An 18,427-nucleotide genomic window follows, 5' to 3' on the forward strand; every position below is an offset into this window, starting at 1 on the left:
GATGGGATCCAAAAACAAGTCCTGTTTTTGGTATTTGATAGTGCTTTTGTGATGCTTCACTGCTATTTTTTCACTTTGCAGTTGCTCTTTTTAATAGACAGGTAAAAAGGATTTGATTTGTACTAACAAAAAGTATCACGTGTGTACCTTGGCAGGTTTTACTACAACATCATGACGAAGAGTTAAATAATTGCATTGATCTGTGGTTCATAGATTGGAAAAGCACATGATCCACAGAAAAACTGCATATTATTTTACACTTTCAGATTATTTGTGAAGTTTAAAGGTCCCGTAAAGTGCTTTGAAATGTGAGTTTTTTTTTCTATTTGTAATTTGAATAAACGCATCATGAAGACAGGTGGGACTAGCCCCTTCCCTTTAAAAAAGCAGTCAGTAGAGTTTAGTTTTTACCTCAGCTCTGCTGTATGCAAGATAGGCTCATTCTTAAAATGTCCCCTTATATACATTTCTGGAGATCGTGAATTATGTAGCCAGAAGGTCTTATTGACTTTTAAAACGAACGCTACGGGGCAGTATGATGCCATTCCTTTTCACGCTTACCTCCATATGGAGAGCTTTCCCACTGTTACCAGTTTGTCCAGTGGCTCATCGCATAAGTTGGTGGACTTGAGGCGCAGAGAGGAGTTGACCATGACGACATAGTTCAAGTCCGGCAAACAACGGTTCCAGAAAGCGGGTAAGACAAAAACAAAAGGCAAAAAATAAAATAAACAAGTAAATAACAGGGTGAGAATGTGGTAAACCTGAAAACGTTGTTAAAAACAGGCGAGGGCTTTTCTTTTTATGGATTGCTTTTTAAAACACTGTCAAATAGGTTTAGGGAAGGGGGATGGTTGATCAGTTGATTGGTCAATTGTCAGCCAGTCAGTCATTCAGTCAGTGAGTTAATCAGTCAGTCGACAGCTCATAAGATTGAGCCCAGTGCTCCCTCCCGTAGCGTCGATAGAGGAGTTTGAGTTTGAGCTTTAAATGTGTCCAAAAAAAGCAAATAAAATGCACTTTTTATCAGACAAAACTTTTCTTTTTCTTTTTTGTTTTAATTGACATTTATAAAGATCTATTGTCATGTCTAAAATATGCACATTAATCTGTCCTGGCTAAATGTCCCAGATCCGAGGTTACTACACATAAATGGGGAGATAATCTCATATTAAAGCAACTACACATAAATGGGGAGTTAATCTCATATTAAAGCAATGTTATTGCAAAGTATGATAATTATATTAACAAAATAATTGCTTTTTAACAGTCCCGCACATCACATCACCTGTGTGCCCGAGTAATCATCCTCTCATACACCTGCTTTTGCTCGCGCAAACACAGTGATTTTTGTCAGTCGTGCTGCGTCTCGATTCTAAGATCACATTTGCACGCATATTGGGCCATCCTTATTGTTGAACCCTGCTTTAAGAAAACTACAATGTAAAAATTATTTGCAACCTGCCAATACCCAGGTCTTACCCACCAGAGCTGATAGATATTGCAATATGAATATAATTTCTCAAGATAACTCTGTTTGGAAAGAATTCATAACTTTTTGTTGATTGGGATGGTTTAGGAGAGTGCACATACATAAAAATGTGCAAAATTATGAAAAAATAAATAAATATATACAAAAAAAAAATCAATAAAAAACACAAATGCAAATAAAACAGGACTTAACAGATACATAAATACAATAATAAAATGTAAAATAACACAGCATAGTCTACATTGTAGAAATAATTAAACACAATTGATCTTTATTAAAGTGGCAATCTTTAGTATTTCTTACTTCCAGATGGTTTCAAATCACTTGAAGTCGCTTGAGATCCTGCGAAGTGACTATTGCAAATTCGCACATTGCTATACCTATGCTGAAAAGATATATTGTGCAGCTCTAATTTAAACATTTAAAAAATATATTATTATATGTAAAAAAAAAAAAAGCATTTATGAAAATTATTAACTGCTGTAGCTGTATCGTTCATTGTTTGTTTGTTCAGTAAAGAAATTTGACAAATGAAACATTTTTGTAAAATGTTACTGATATAAGTAATGTCCTGCAAAATTAATTAAAGATGTTCTGAAATTCATGTTCATTTTTGAAACTATTATTATTATTATTTTCATTATTATTATCATTATGCAATCACATGATATTATTTTATAGCATCACTCTAGTGATATTACTGATTTTATCTTTAGTATTGACAGTTTTGAAAATACAAGCATTTTCACTGAGGCTCCACTGTATATCAAAGTACCCCCACAGCAGCGGTGGTTTGTTTCCATGTAAGTACATAAAATATTCATCATCTCAACCTGCAGCAAGGTCTGTTTTGACTTGACGTTTGGATGAACATCCTCTATATTTTCACAAACGCTCCATATTTTTAACTACACATTGATACAGACCAAACAACCGAAAGCTATCTTACTTTGTCGATTTGTTTTTCTCTATACGAACAGATATAATCCATGTCTTCATGTATTTTCACAGCGGTAAGCCTGTTGTCATGGGAACATGAAGACGTACACAGGGAGATGTTTCCCCTTGTTCAATGTCTTCATCCGACAAGATACGGAGAGTCTGCATCCATGCACGGCGTGAATATTAACACTGAAGTGAAGAGCTCTTCTCATACATTTTTCATACGCTGGAATGGCTAACAATCACACAGAGAGATCAGACTAAGAAAATCATAGAAGAAATGCCACATGCTGCCTTCCGTTGTGTTCATTATAAGCAGACTGTATTCAGTCTCATAATGTGACAAGATCATATACAGTGGAGATCAAAGTTCGAGAACAATTGTTTTTTCGAGTAATAATGCAGATATGATCTTTACAAGTGTACAAGTTTTACAAAATAACTGAGATCAGAGAATGCTAATGATTGTAGCTTGCAGAAAGATTAACAAAAAATTCTGAAGGTTATAGTTGACAAATGACTTGGAGGTGAACAAATTTACAGTAATGTCAGAATTATAATCCCCCCCTGAATTATTAGCCACCGTTTATTTTTTTCCCCAATTTATGTTTAACGGAGAGAAGATTTTTTTTCAGCACATTTCTTAACATAATAGTTTTAATAACTCATTTCTAATAACTGATTTATTTTATCTTTGTCATGATGACAGTAAATAATATTTGACTAGATATTTTTCAAGACACTTCTATACAGCTTAAAGTGACATTTAAAGGCTTAGCTAGGTTAATCGGGTTAACTAGGCAGGTTAGGGTAATTAGGCAAGTTCTGTAGACTATCGAAAAAAAAAATAGCTTAAAGTGGCAAATCATTTTGTCCGTAAAATGGTTCCTAAAAAATTAAAAACTGCTATTATTCTAACTGAAATAAAGCAAATAAGACTTTCTCAAGAAGAAAAAATATTATCAGACATACTGTAAAAATGTTCTGTGTATGCATGTATTTTAACATTTATTTTTGACATTTTTGCCTTTATTTGACAGGACAGGACAGTAGGTTGAAAGGAAGTGAAATGGGAGAGAATGAGGGGTAAGATTGGGAAAGGTCCACTAGCCAGGATTTGAACTTGGGATGCCCGGAGCGCTTCTGCACCATATGTCAGTACACTAACCACTGGGCTATTGTGACGCTACTTCAACATTATCATTCCATACATTTCCCATGTAAACTCAAAACATCAGCAAAGAAGTCACCAAGCATTTTGGAAGTGTTCTTGCAGAGCAAAACAGACAGAATGCAGAAAAATACATACAATGGCATCAGCTACATGCACGGTATGCGCTATGGGGTAAAGCAGTCACTCAACACATGACTATAAATCAGGTTTCAGACAGAACTTTGTTTCCAAGGATTTTACAGATATTTTCAATAAGGGTTAGATCAGGACTGTGGTCAGGCCATTTCATTATTTCTTTTTTTTTTCATTTTTTTAATGGTTTCATCCATTTTGCTGTGTTACAAGGCTCATAGACAATGCTGCTGTATGATTAGATAATGAATTGTGAGGAACTGCATGTTGATGAAGGAGCTTCTGAAAAACATTGGAAATCACTTTGTTATATAATTGTATAAAAGAAGCGAAGCGCCTTCTGCTGCAGAAATTATCCACCAAACCAAGACACTCCACCTTCACTGACTACTGCACACATTTTCCGTTAAGCCTTTTCCCAGTTTGATGATGAACATATTGTTTCCCATCAGACCCAAAAACCTTTCATCACCAAAGTCAATGTTGAACCACATCTTTGTCCACACAACATGCTCCTTGGCAAATGTTAGTCCAGCCTTTTGATCGCTGCAGATACTTGGTTTTTAGCCCAGATTCGCTTCAACACTGAGACACTGCATGATGAGATCCTTACCCCTTTCAGTACTGAACTGGCTTGCAATTCCATTATCCTATTCTCTTGTGCATTTGTCTTTATTGGATGACCTGCTTTTTTCCCTTGAAAAGGGTTCTGTAATATGGTTCAATGTTCTTTTCAAATACCTCATTTACATTTTTTTTTTTTGCTGCCTTATGAAATATGCTTTAAAAAAACTACTCATCTACTCATGTTGGGAAATACAGTAGTAATTGTTCTCTTGTTTTGATCTCACTGTTTATATTCAATTCAGATAATCTGATTTACCTAAACAGGACTAGATGACATTTTTATTTCCAGGCTGCATAGGTCATGACATTTAAATAGTCTTTCAGCATGACCTACTTCTATAGTTTATTCACTGGTTGACACAACAGAAAACACACACAGAGGTACTTCCTACATATATGAAGGAGCAAACGTGAGATAATGAGAATTTTAAGGCGACTACTGTTGCCCAAAAACAACAGTACCTCATGGTACAGGCTTAAATGATACAGCGAAGTTGTTTACAGTTCCATCAATACAGCTCCATGAGCCATCTTTCCAATCACCTGCACGACTCATTAGGCTAAAGACCTTGCTAATGGTGGCCATGTAATTGGTGTCATAAATAAGACAGCCCCATCCAGACGTGTATCACCACCAGACAACCAAAAAGGGGAATGCCTGCAGCAGATAAAAGAGGCCTTATCAACCAATGCCAAAGCCTGGCCACAAAAACACATCCATCCTGTTGCTACCATAAAGTAATCGAATTGAACTAAATTGAGGTGAAATTCTATTAGCATTTTTTTTCATTCCTGTTTTGCTAAAATGAATCCAAAAACAGGCCCACTGTCAAAGCAAGCAGCTTTTAGTTCTGTTTTAGCAAAGTGAATTGTTCCTTTACAAAGAAAACAGACCAGCTTCATGAGCAATCAACATATTAAAATCACATTAAATATTTGCAACACACAGAGAAAAAACAAATAAATAAAATGGTTCAATGCACTGGTAATTCCGTTTAGTTTTAATCACATTTGAAAAATAAACCTTTTGCGGATGAAGTGTCAAGTGCGAGTGATTTTAAGTCAATGCAATACGCGAATAGACAAGTCGGTGTGTTTCATGTGCAAATCGCTTGTGTTCAAAAAAATCTGAACTCCATCGGACATTCGCGATGCATTAACGTAGTGCCTGTTGTTGCTGTTTTTCAGCTTTCCTAAGGCACATAAAGCACAGCTACTCTCTCAATAAAAACCATGTTAGCCAATTAGCAACAAAGCTAGAGTCCTTGGACAGACAGAAGCCCTATCCATGACGCAAATCCTTTTCTATTTTGAAGTGAATTTGACATGCGAATAATGCCAATTTGATGCGTAAATATAGTGAATAAACACAAAATGTTCATGCGTCAATTCATGCACAATTTATTCTGGTATCTGGTGTGAACACAGTATTAGTAGTAACCTTAATAGTTGAGTGACCTTCATTCACTCCTTCAATAGCGCACAACAAGTCATTGATTATCGTTTATATATGCATAGACCTTCATTTTGTCTAAAATGCTTCGTCATAAAAAATACAATTGTAACAGTGAACAAAAATGTTTCTTAAAAACACTTATCACAAGTTAAATGAAAACTTCCACCCTTCAATCAGCGGTATATACTTGCATTGTTTTTGTGGTGTTAATTATTACTGTATATCAAAGGCTGTCTTGATTGTATGATTGCAACTGCCAACTTGAGATGTTTGAATTACTTACAGTCGAGAAAGGTGTAGAAATTACATGTCAAATTCATTGTGCAGAATAGCTAGTCACATTTACTAAACTGTTCAGTAAATTATTACAGCTAAAATGCATTCATTTCAATTGTAATCCATATGGTCTGAAATTTTGCTTCATAGCTTCTACAGTGGGTTCAACTTGGTCATGCAAATGTGTTGCCTTCATTAAAAAACTGATTGGTTTGAAAGTGACGTGTGAACTGTGCTTTTACATTTAAACTATTGCCAACAGACAATGGACTTTTATTTTCTAACTTAATCCTTTTCCTATAGGCCCACACGGAATCAGTGCGCACAGAATTCCGCAGATTTTTAGCCCATCATTAATTCTGTTTATTTACTTGAGTAAATCTAAGTTTATTCAGTTTTTAAATTAATTACAGTAATATTATAGACTAATATGAAAATGTTCATCTGATTTATGTACAATGCAGTTTGTAAAGTGATATTTACTGTCTTTTAGTAGATATATTATATGAGAGACTTACTTTGTTTACCAAATAAAGTGAATCTAATTGGATATTCATTTTAAACATTAAATAAAAGTTTTAAAAAATATTATATTTTATTTCACATATTAATGTTTTAATTATGATACTCCCAAAATAATTCCTCAGAAATACGCAGATTTTTACCAAAATTCTCCGCAGAAATAGCAAAAAATGTCTGCAGATTCCGCCTGGCCCTACCTATTAGTCACATTTTAATTTGCTGATGGATGCACAACATTTAAACATTCTTAGTCTTTCTGTATTCATAAGTAACATTGGATGCATGTAATAATTCATAACAATGCAAATAATCCAATTCTGAAAGCAAAAAAAAAAACCTATTTACCCAAAAACTCAGAGCCCAGTTGCTTCAAAATGTGCTGGAACCAAGAAATGTGCCAGCAGTTATCCTTCAAGGCTTGAAGCAGCCATAACTCAGACTTATCTTGGTGGCTCTGACATAAACAATATGAATGGAAATATATCAGTTTGAGTGGGCGGAATATGAAAGGTGATTCTCATGACATTTGCAGTGATTTACGCTTATGACATTTACAGATACGTCTATGCCTCTGCAAGTAAATTATGGTCAACAATGCTAGCTGTTGATTTGCCAGGCCAGACTGATGAAGTGTATCACACTTGAGTTTGTGTTTAACCAATATTAGATTCAGCAAAATAGATGACACTCCAAGTTGTAAAACTTAATGTAAAAATATGAAAAAGATGTGCACATATTAGGGCAAGTAGAATTTCATGAATTATAATTGGTTGCTAAATGACAAAACTGGTATTAACTGAATCAACATACGTTTTTGTTCAATTTGATATGTAAAAGACTTTTCAATAGAGCTTTAACATATAGTTTCTTCTCCTCAGTGTTAGTATTGGCATACGTTTGTTATTTTAGGTTTATATGCACACAAATGTATTCTCATAGCTTCTGGACTTTAAAGGACCATTGTTGTCTATAGAGCACGAGCAGCCTGATCTCATGAGGAAACGTTAAGTATTTTATGTTCAGTCATACGAAAACGTACAATTTTAAAACGGAGGTGTGGCTACAAACCCCAACCCTAAACCTAAGCATCATTGGGGGTTAAGCAAATCGTACTAAATCGCATGAATGAGATCATACGAATACTGTGTGTATTAAGCAAATGTTAATCGAGGCACACAACTAACTTGCTCTGCGCTGGACTTAAGATCTCCTCTAAGCTGGTCTATTGCTCAGTCTATTCTAGTTCCTCAAAATAGCAATGCGCCAGCAATGCGCCTCAACACACCTCCTTTTTTAGAACAGAACGCCTATGGGCGCACATATGAGAGCAAATGCATTTGCTATTTAAACAGGGTGGTGCAAAACGTCAAAATTATTTTTGCATCGGGCTAAACTAGCAAACAACATTTGTGTCTCGCCTTACACTGCATTGTGCCGGGTTTATGATAGGGCCCAAAGTGTTTTGTTTTTTTTCAGAGTATTGTGAATATTTTAGTTAATAAATATTGTTATTAATACTGTTAATTAATTGTCTAACATTAATGTTTACACAGCATAAAACATGTCATTCTTATTCCATGTCATGAGATCTGAATGGCTTTCCTGAAATTAATGAACATAGTGTTAATGGTGTAATTCAGTATTTCTTTGAAATTAACATTAAAGCACCATCATTCTACAAGCACATGCTTCCTCTGTGATCCATTTCCACCCTTGTAATATCTGCCGTCTGCCCTCTTTGGTAGTATTTGATGGATAATTACTGATCACCATTTTAATTTCTCTTTCACACAGAGGAATTATGATGATACTTTAACTCTCACAAGTGGCAACATACTGTAGGCTTTTACTAATTATTAACGGTTTAAGCAAGAGCTTTCAATCTGTCTTCTGGAAATCCAGCCAAATCTGATCTTTGCCAAAGTGGCTCTATTGCAGTCCATTTGAGAATCTCTCAGGAATCTAAGTCTCCTCTGATAAAAGCAGCAGAAGAAAAGTCATTTACTGCTCTGAATCAGCGTGTACTTATGCATTGTTTATTTATGCATTACCATTGACACTTATATAGTGATGGTATGAAGTAAACCAAAAAAATGGGGCTAGACATGCATCACACAGACAAATTATATCTGAATGTCTATACTAGAAGACAGATACAAAACAGGTGCACAAAACCGTGTCAAGCAGCCTGAGGCAAAAATTCACAGTTGTGCAAAGAGCATGAATAATTTATTAGGTACTTTTATAGAAAAAAAGTATATTAAGAAAAATGTGTATAAACAACTAGGTAGCAACTGATTTAACTTGTACAAATACCGAATAAGATACAACAGCATGTGTTTGATTTGCTAAAAGGAGCGGGATCATGTGTTTTTATGTTTTTGGTCTGGAATCAGTTTATTATATACTTGTGATGCTGTGTAGGTTTGATTGACTAACACATACAGTTAAGTAAGCGTTCATTATTTGCTTGCTTGGATTGGGACTCATGGAGCAAGTGCATCGATGGATTTGCTCATTAGTGTTTGGACATTCAGTAGTGAAATTTAAACGACACTGAACTGAATTAAAATGAACTAACTCTGAAATCTGGACTGACACAGTTTCAATTTACTATAACTTCTATGTTAAGCTGCTTTGACACAATCTACATTGTAAAAGCGCTACAGAAATAAAAATAAATTGAATTGAATCACTGGAAACGCACAATGTAAAAAGTGATTAATTAATTTACATGTTGCCATAAAATTAATAGACTATGTGAATAACTATGAAAAATAAGTTTCAACGGTTTTGCTCACTTTATTTTTAAGTCAACACATTTGCTGATTTTTTTTAAGTAAAGTAACTAATCACTTCCTACAGTGCCGTTTCTTTTTGGTTGGACTTTCAATAACTTCAAGAAAAGTTTTTTTGGTTAACTCAAAAAACTGATTATTAAGAATCTTTAGTCCAGGAATTGTTTGGATAAATGTTTGATTCATAATGTTTTAATTAAGTCAAAAATAGTTGGAAATCAGTTGAACTTTGCATGATTTTAATTAATTTAAAAGAACTGCTTCAAACAGTAATTTGTTCACAAAACTACATTTAGTAATTTACAGCCTTATTGCAAAATGGGTTAAATCCATTTATTTCCTCAAAATTCTACACAGAATATCCCATAATGACAATGTGATAAAAAAAATTGTTTTGAAATTGTTACAAATTTATTAAAAATAAAAAACCTGAAAAATCACATGTACATAAGTATCAAAGGCCTTTGCTCAATACTTTGTTGATGCACCTTTGGCAGCAATTGCACCCTTAAGTCTTTTTAAATAAAATACCACAAGCTTGGCACACCTGTCTTTGGGAATGTTTGCCCATTCCTCTTTGCTGTACCTCTCAAGTTCTATCGGGTTGGATAGTAAGCGACAAAGTACAGCTATTTTCAGATCTCTCCAGAGATGTTCAATAGGATTTAGGTCTGGGCTCTGGTTGGGCCACTCAAGGACATTCACCCAGTAGTTGTGAAGCCACTGCATTAATATTTTGGTGGTGTAATTTAGGTCATTGTCCTGCTGGAAAATAAACCGTCACCCAGTCAGGTCAGGAGCACTCTGAAGCAGATTTCATACAGGATGTCTCTGTGCATTGTGCTGCATTCATCTTTCTCTCTATCCTGACTAGTCTTCCAGTTCCTGCTACTGGAAAACATTCCCCACAGCATGATGCTGCCCCCACCATGCTTCACTGTTGGGATGGTATTAGCCTGGTGATGAGTGGTTGCCTGACATTCACTCCAAATAGTTCAATTTTAGTCTTATCAGACCAGAGAATTTAATTTCTTATGGTCTTAGAGTCCTTCAGATGCCTTTTGGCAAGTTCTAGGCAAGAAGTGGCTTGTGTCTGGTCACTCTACTATACAGGCCTGATTGGTGGATTGCTGCACAGATGGTTGTCCTTCTGTAATGTTCTCCTCTCTCCACAGAAAAACGCTGGAGCTTAGACAGAGTGACCATCGGGTTATTGATTACATCCCTGACAAAGGCCCTTCTTCCCCATCACCCAGCTCAGATGGTTGGCCAGTTCTAGGAATGAGTCTTAGTGGTTCCAAACATCTTCCAATTACAGATGATGGAGGCCACTGTGCTCACTGTAACTTTCAGAGCAGTAGAAAGTTCTAAATTCAGTTGATTGGACATGATTTGAAAAGGCATACACCTGTCTATATAAGGTCCCAGGGTTGACCGTGCATGTCAAAGCACAAACCAAGCAGGAAGACAAAAGAATTGTCTGTAGATTGTTGACTGGATTGTCTCGAGGCATAAGCCTAGGGAATTCTGAGAAAATAAATGAATTAAATCAATTTTAGAATAAGGAATAAATAAATAAATGTGGAAAAAAGTGAAGCGCTATGACCACCTTCTAGATGCACTTTATGTCGTGTTATATGTTTAATTATGTTTAGCGATTAACTGAAAGAAAGCTCTATTACTCATATAATTAGTTACACTGTTTTTGCAGTATGGTTTTGATTCACTCAAAAAAATCAATAAAGTCATGCATTTAAAAAATACTGCAGGCTGGACAACTGGCAATAGTATGTTTTGTATTCATTAAAAAGAATCAAGTTAATATCATTTAGGAATTGGTTGAGCAGTATGGTTTTAATCAACTTTGATGTACTCACAACTGAAATGGAATACGAGTAGGGGCGGGGCTTTCTTTTGTGCATCATTCCCTCATAGCAAACTAACGGTAAGAAGAGCGATGCTACGGATATTAACATACAGTTGCTATGGAAGTCTTCAGGTTGACGTCAACAGAAGACTTAGATATAAGACTACCAAAACAAACTTTTTTCAGTAAATTAACAATTTCTTTTCGGCTCAGTCACCTTATTAATCTGGGGTTGCCTCAGTGGAATGAACTGCCAACTTATCCAGCGGATGCCCTTCCAGCTGTAACCCATCTCTGGGAAACAATCAAACACACTCATTCACACTAATAACACTATGGACAATTTAGCCTACCCAATTCACCTGTACCGCATGTCTTTGGACTGTGGGGGAAACCGGAGAACCCGGAGGAAACCCATGCGAACGCAGGGAGAACATGCAAACTCCACACAAAATGTCAACTGACCCAGCAGAAGCTTGAACCGGTGACCTTCTTGCTGTGAGGCGACAGCACTACCCACTGTGCCACTGCGTCGCCCACAAGATAACAAAATGTTTAATGTAATTTTTGATTTTACGCAGACTTTAAAAAGAACCAACTGACAAGGCTTGTTGATTTGAGGATTGATTGGCCTACACTGCACAGTAAGTTTTTGATTCACTAAAATGATTTTTTACTGTTTGTTCCTCCTGGTTTATGCGATTGCAGCTGCTGTTCAGTGAAGAAAACACAGACTGTTAGTACAGTGTTCAGACTATATTTTCTGAAGAATGCACATGCTTGAAATGGAAAGACATGAATCGTATTCACTTTTTTTAAAGGTGGAAACAGTTGATGGCAATGCTAGAGAGGTATGTGCCAGAAAGATAAAACAAAGAAAGCTCTGGAAAGAGAGATGAAGAAAGAAACAATCAGAGGGAGAGAAGCAGCATGCCAAGGCTGTCAGAGCCCAGATCCTGTCTAATTAAAGAGCACAGTGTGCAGGGGGTACTGGGTAGCTCTGTGGAGAAGACGATTAGGGTAAAATGTGCACAAATGCCAGAGTCCCAAAAATTACAGAATTAAACTATCCTGAAAGTTTGGAACATATTGCTACTTCAGAATACGCCAGATACAGTCACATTTGCATTTTGGCTGCATTGCAATGCCATTCTGCCCTTCACAATCCCCACCCTCTCGTGAAGACAGATGGGTAATGACATGAGTGAGAGTGCCTAGGGAAACAGGCATGACAAAACAATTCAAAGAACATGCAATTATGCTTCAGATGTTGCATGCACCATTTCACACGCAATTTTAAAATAACAAGGATAAATCTAATTGACTATATTATAGTTGCGTTCTTAATCTGAGAGAAGGACTGCAGATATTTAAAAGGAAAGACTGCAATCCCTATTTTAATTAAAGACAAACTACTGTATTGATTGATTCAAGTCCATCACATCTCTGGTAGAGTAGCATGATAAAATGCCAATATTGCAAACCACTAGCTTATTAAAGGTTCTGTGAAAATAAGTTTTATAGAAATTAAGTTTTTTTTAGATGTTAGATTCAGTCTTTTAGTTAATTGATTAACGATTGTTTTCACGTCACCTCATACTTCAGTTTCTCATCAAATCTTTACCAATAAAATGCTGTCTAGTATCTGACATGTGCCGCCCCCTTCAAGACGCTTCTCATTTGCTTTTCATTTGAGCTAAACCACTCTCACTGGAAGAGCTAGGATGAAAACAAAACACTATTGGCTGTTTTTTTAAGGGGAGGAGCTAATCTATGTTGAGATTACGGCTGTTTCTCAATAGGTTGTTTTTAATCATCTGATTCTATGACATGCAAATTCAGATGGAGGGCAGAGAGTAAAAAACTGAACGGGAGACAGAGGAAAATCCATACTTTTGCTATTTATACCATATTTTGAAGGAGGTATAAATAGAAAATCACCACATATGTTGGGCATAATCCTTATATCATGAAGAGGGCCGAGTTTTCTACTGAACAAACATATATTTGCCTGTCATCGAGGCGGCAGATACTGTATAGCTATTATGTTGCATAGTAAATACTATAGTCTTTGGAAGCATACTATAGATAATTATATTTGAAATAAATATAATTATGATTACTTGTCGTAGTAACTATATTGTTGCTGTGATACAACACGACTGTACTAATAAACAAATTATTTAATAGGTTTGTTTTCTATGCTTTAATTATTCAACATGCACCACAGTTTACACTACAGTATGTATTAGTTTATCAGTTTGATAAAGAGTTGTTCACATTATACACTTTACTATGTGCTTCAAAAACATGTTTATTATAAAATACTATAGTTTCCCCCTATATCTTCCAGACATCACTAAATAAATAGTACATACATATTGTAGTATTTATTTTTGTAAGGGAGAGAAGTGCTCCACAATAAGAACCATCTGGTTCTGTCGCAAGGGTTGTATTTAGTTTTTTCCATTACTGAACTTACTATCAACAAACGTTCACAGCTGCTGCACATATCAATTTTAGCGTTACGGTTGCTTATTCTGCCGAAACTGCACTAAAAACTTGGATTATTGCAAAACTAGACAGAGATTTCATTCCAGCGGTTACAGGTAAGGGACATTATTTATATTCTCTTGGATTGGCTTGGTGGTGTTTGTATCTGATTTTTATATAACACAGGAACGTATTTTTACACATAGTTAGACCTGTACATAATCTTCATTGTGCTGTCAAACGAGTTACCATTTTCAAAAAAGTTTGTACATCTGGATGTATTGAAAATATGTTTATTACATGCCGCCTTTTCTTCCGTTTTTCAGACAGTTTCTTAAATTTTCCCCCTTTTAACAGCAAAAACGTTTGGAAGTCTAAAAAAGCTGTATGGCATTTCTTTTTTTTGGCTGAGTTAAACAATTATAAAAAACATACAACAGAAATATTTAGATTTTTCTGATAGCAATTCAAATGTAGCAGAGTCACTTTCTGCCCTCCATATAAATTTCGGTCGTCACCAATGATGTCATGTGGAAAAAAAGTCTATATACGTTCTTCAGTGTTCTTGTGTCCTCGTGTTCTCATGTAACATCTTCATCAACTGCCAAAGTTCAGTTCCAAAACTCAAGACCGCAAGAACGGAGCACACATGAAAGTAAAGGTCTGCATTCCCGCAGCTGTACCGCGGATGCCGCGGGACCCGACCAGATTTCTTGCGGTGCGGAAATAAATTTCCGAATAAAGCCTGAGAGCGGTCGGTAACTGTGGTATAAATTGAACGGGAGCGGGCGGTCTAACAATATAGCTCCCCACTCCCGAGCGAGCAAGCATGCTGTTTTTGTGTGTGTGTGTGTGTGTTTGTGCGTGCGTGTGTGTGTGTGTGTGTGTGTGTGTGTGTGAATGAGAAAGAAAGCTTCTTGGTGTCTATGTGTGTGTTTGAATGAGAGAGAGCGTGATGAGCGTCTGTGTCACTTGCTTGGTGCTGTGTGTTTATACAGACAGCTTGTTATGGGCTGTCTGGATTCTGTATAGCTGGGTGGTTTTTGGTTTTGTTAGCGGGAATGGGTGCGGCGGTTGAAAAACGGGGCAGGTCGGACAGCCAGACAACAAATGCTAAATATAAGCTGGAGCGGTCGGGTTCGGACTAAAACCTGGCAGGAACAGGATTCAAAATTAAGTCCTGTGCAGATCTCTACATGAAAGTCCCCGGCTGTGTTCTTTTGTGTTCTATTGAGGACGCATCGATGCAGATTTTCAAAAGTGATTGCAGCAGAATAAAAGCATTTTATAAAGCAGCATTTTATAAAATGTTATTATTTAAGTTTGGAGATATAACTTATTCATCTCAGGAGTTTCCCAAAACGAGACGGTGAAAGTAAACATTACCATCAAAATCTTAATAAAGGCATAAACACATTAAGGTTGTTTATATGCTGAAATTCATGTTAAAATTTGTTTGATTTGTATTGTGCAATGTATATTTATAAGGTCCTTATGCATGGTATATATTGTGAAAAGGGGAAAAACAATAAATCAATGTATGAATGCTGTAATGTTTAAATAACTTACCATTGAAAATGCGTGAAGGTCATGTGACGATCAAGAAGAACTCATGGGGTGCGTTCTCTGTTCTGGCGGTTTCCCAAGTTTGTTCTTCCGAGGTAACTTGGCAAGAATGGTCTCCACGAGAACGCAAGTCCATTCTCAGCATTCTTGAAATTGAGAAACAGCCTAGGTCAAACAAAGAATAAAATATGCACGTTTCAAAGCACTTCATGGGATCTTTAAATACCACATATTCCTGCTGATTAAATTCACTAAATATGTTTCAAAGATTATTTAGCAAAAGATTTGGTTACACAGAAATAAACTAGAAATGATACCTATTTGTTGAATCGAGAACTGCTGTACTACTGTAGACAAGGCATGGGATAATAACCACTGTCAAGGTATACCGCGGTTTGGAAAAGTCAAGGTTTTACAACTGCCAGAATTTTCTGCTATATCGGTCCTAAGGTATGTGTAAGATATTTTTTTTTTTTGTACATATTTTTTTAAAGACAGCAGTATCTCCAGCAGAAAAAAATATCAAAAGTGCCGTTTTAAATTGTAAAGAAATCTATGTTTTCGAAACAAATGAAGACAGCAGAAGTCAATGATTCATTTGAATTATTCAGACATGTTTACAGCTCCAAAACATCATAAATCTTTAAAAAATATATAATGTATTGTTTTCAAAGAGAAAAAAACTTGTTGATTTTTACCCAGACATTTAAAAAGAATATATTTTAGAGCAGCAACACAATACTGTGATACCATGATGTTTTAATCCAAGATTATCATACCGTCAGAATCTTATAACGGCCCATGCCTACTGTAGACTCGATATTTAGGACATAGACACCAGTGGCCATTTAATGAACTGCAGCCAGAAATTTGTAAATATAATGTACAGAAGACATGCTAAGTTTTCATTTAAAAGCGCATATCTTTCTCTTAGTTTATCCTTCCACCCAACTGAGACAGCGTTTTTAGGCAACGAAAACATTGTTTTTGAAAATGAAAATGCTCTACAAAGTTTGAAGATGCTGTTTTCGCATTGAGGTCTGTACTGTGAAAATAGAGGCTTTCGAAAACTTATTTTTCGTCAGGAGACCAAACCAGCTACAATGGTGGCCAACATTAATTAATACAGCAATTGTTTTGGATGCATGCAGCACGTTGGCGTAGTGGGTAGCACAATCGCCTCAGCAATAAGGTCACTGGTTCGAGTCTAGGCTGGGTAAGTTGGCGTTTCTGTGTGGAGTTTGCATGTTCTCCCCGTGTTGGTGTGGGTTTCCTCTGGGTGCTCTGGTTTCCCCCACAGTCAAAAACATGTGGTATGGTTGAATTGAATAAACTAAATTAGCCGTAGTGTATGTGTGTGAATGAGTGTGTATCGATGTTTCCATGGAAGCTGGAAAGGCATCGGCTGCTTAAAACATGCGCTGGATAAGTTGGCGATTCATTCCACTGTGGCGACCACAGATTAATAAAGGGACTAAGCCAAAAATAAAAAGAAAGTATGAATGTTTTGGGTGCTCTCTATTTGGACAGTATTGTTCAAGAACTATGTCTGTTTGTACATACTCCAGATACTCAAAGGACAGGGAATGGTTTACTCTAATGTTTTGTTTTGTTTTGGCAAGTTTTCCAGTTTATATTCCCCCTTGTTTAATTGCTTTTGCAACTTTATACTTCTTTGATGCGTTGAGCAACAACTCCACCCTGCTCTCGGTCCATTCTTCTTTGACATAATGCAGCAGCATTTCAAAAAGTAGGAAAGTAAATAAATGCCAAGCAGGTCAAAGCATCTATTTCATAATGGTCATTCAGCTCTGTCAATCTAATCATAGAGAAATGGGAGGATCGGAGTATACAGAATTAAATACTGCTTCTGGCATAAGGAGCAACAATTTTTGTGGAGAGGAAAGCCTGGTTGGGCCAGATGGGCCAGGCCGTGAGATGGAAGAGTAGCAGATGTCCAGAAAATCTCCGGCATTGCACTCAAACCACAGCACAGCCTCATGGTCTGTAGCGTGCACATGGGCATCAGTCACCTGACCAGTTCCCTCTCTGAAATTAAAGATATAAACAACAGTGCAAAGCTATTTTTAATTGGTTTAAATATTACTGTTAGAGCATATCAACTATACTAAGATGATAAAAGGTCCATTTCTATAAATCATTCCTGGCGCTCTTTAAATACTTTAAATCATTCCTAAGGTCACAATAAAATCAACACTATTTACTTTGAATAATTAATCTGTTAAACTGTCTGTTAATCTGGTAATAATCTGAAGAGAAACTGACATCATTCAGCATAGTGATATAGAATTGTAATGCTCTCAAGACCTGCCTTAAACTACTTTAGTTTAGTTAGTTTGTGTTTCCCTGAAAAGAGTTGCAGATTATCATTGAATGTTCAACAGCCAATCAGAACCTAGTATTCAACAGAAATTAATTCATTCATTCATGCCTTTTATCTTTGGCATAGTACCTTTATTAATCTGGGGTCATTACAGCGGAATGAACCGCCAACTTATTCAGGATATGTTTTACATAGCGGATGCCCTTCCAGTTGCAACCCATCACTGGGAAACATCCATACAGATTCATTCACAACGGATAATTTAGCCTTCCCAGTTCACCCACACCACGTGCCTTTGGACTTGTGGGGGAAACTGGAGCACCCCGAGGAAACCCACATCAACATGAAAAGAAACATGCCAACTGCACACAGAAATGCCATCTGAATGCCAAGAAAAAAAGGCCAAGGTGCTCAAAGCGACCCAAGTTAGATTTTCGGTTTGAGGCCCTTTGCCGATCCTTCCCCTCTCTCTGCTCCCCATAATTTTTTTTTTCAATTCTTTACACTGTTCTATGCATTATATATATATATATATATATATATATATATATATATATATATATATATATATATATATATAGTTGAAGTCAGAATTATTAGCCCACCTGTATATTTTTCCCCCAATATCTGTTTAATGGTGAGAAGATTTTTTTCAGCACATTTCTAAACATAATAGTTTTAATAATTCATTTTCTAACAACTGACTCCTTTTATCTTTGTCATGATGACAGTAAATAA

At 36.1% G+C, this 18,427-nt stretch overlaps 1 long non-coding RNA gene across 7 annotated transcripts in view; it reads right to left on the bottom strand.

Moving 5' to 3' along the window:
• Positions 1-18,427, bottom strand: part of LOC147831311 (uncharacterized) — a 109,203-nt gene that overhangs the window by 89,664 nt on the left and 1,112 nt on the right. For 2 of the 7 annotated variants that reach the window (XR_015523671.1, XR_015523669.1), the window contains exon 2: positions 15,349-15,491. This is a non-coding gene — a long non-coding RNA (uncharacterized LOC147831311). Of the gene's footprint in view, positions 1-561; positions 706-15,348; positions 15,511-18,427 lie in introns of those variants that run through there. The other 5 variants (XR_015523670.1, XR_015523667.1, XR_015523672.1 and 2 more) reach the window with 4 other exon arrangements.

This window comes from Danio rerio, chromosome 23 (assembly GCF_052040795.2).
Source record: "Danio rerio strain M-AB ecotype USA chromosome 23, GRCz13ab, whole genome shotgun sequence".
In the NCBI taxonomy this organism is placed as follows: Eukaryota; Metazoa; Chordata; class Actinopteri; order Cypriniformes; family Danionidae; genus Danio; species Danio rerio.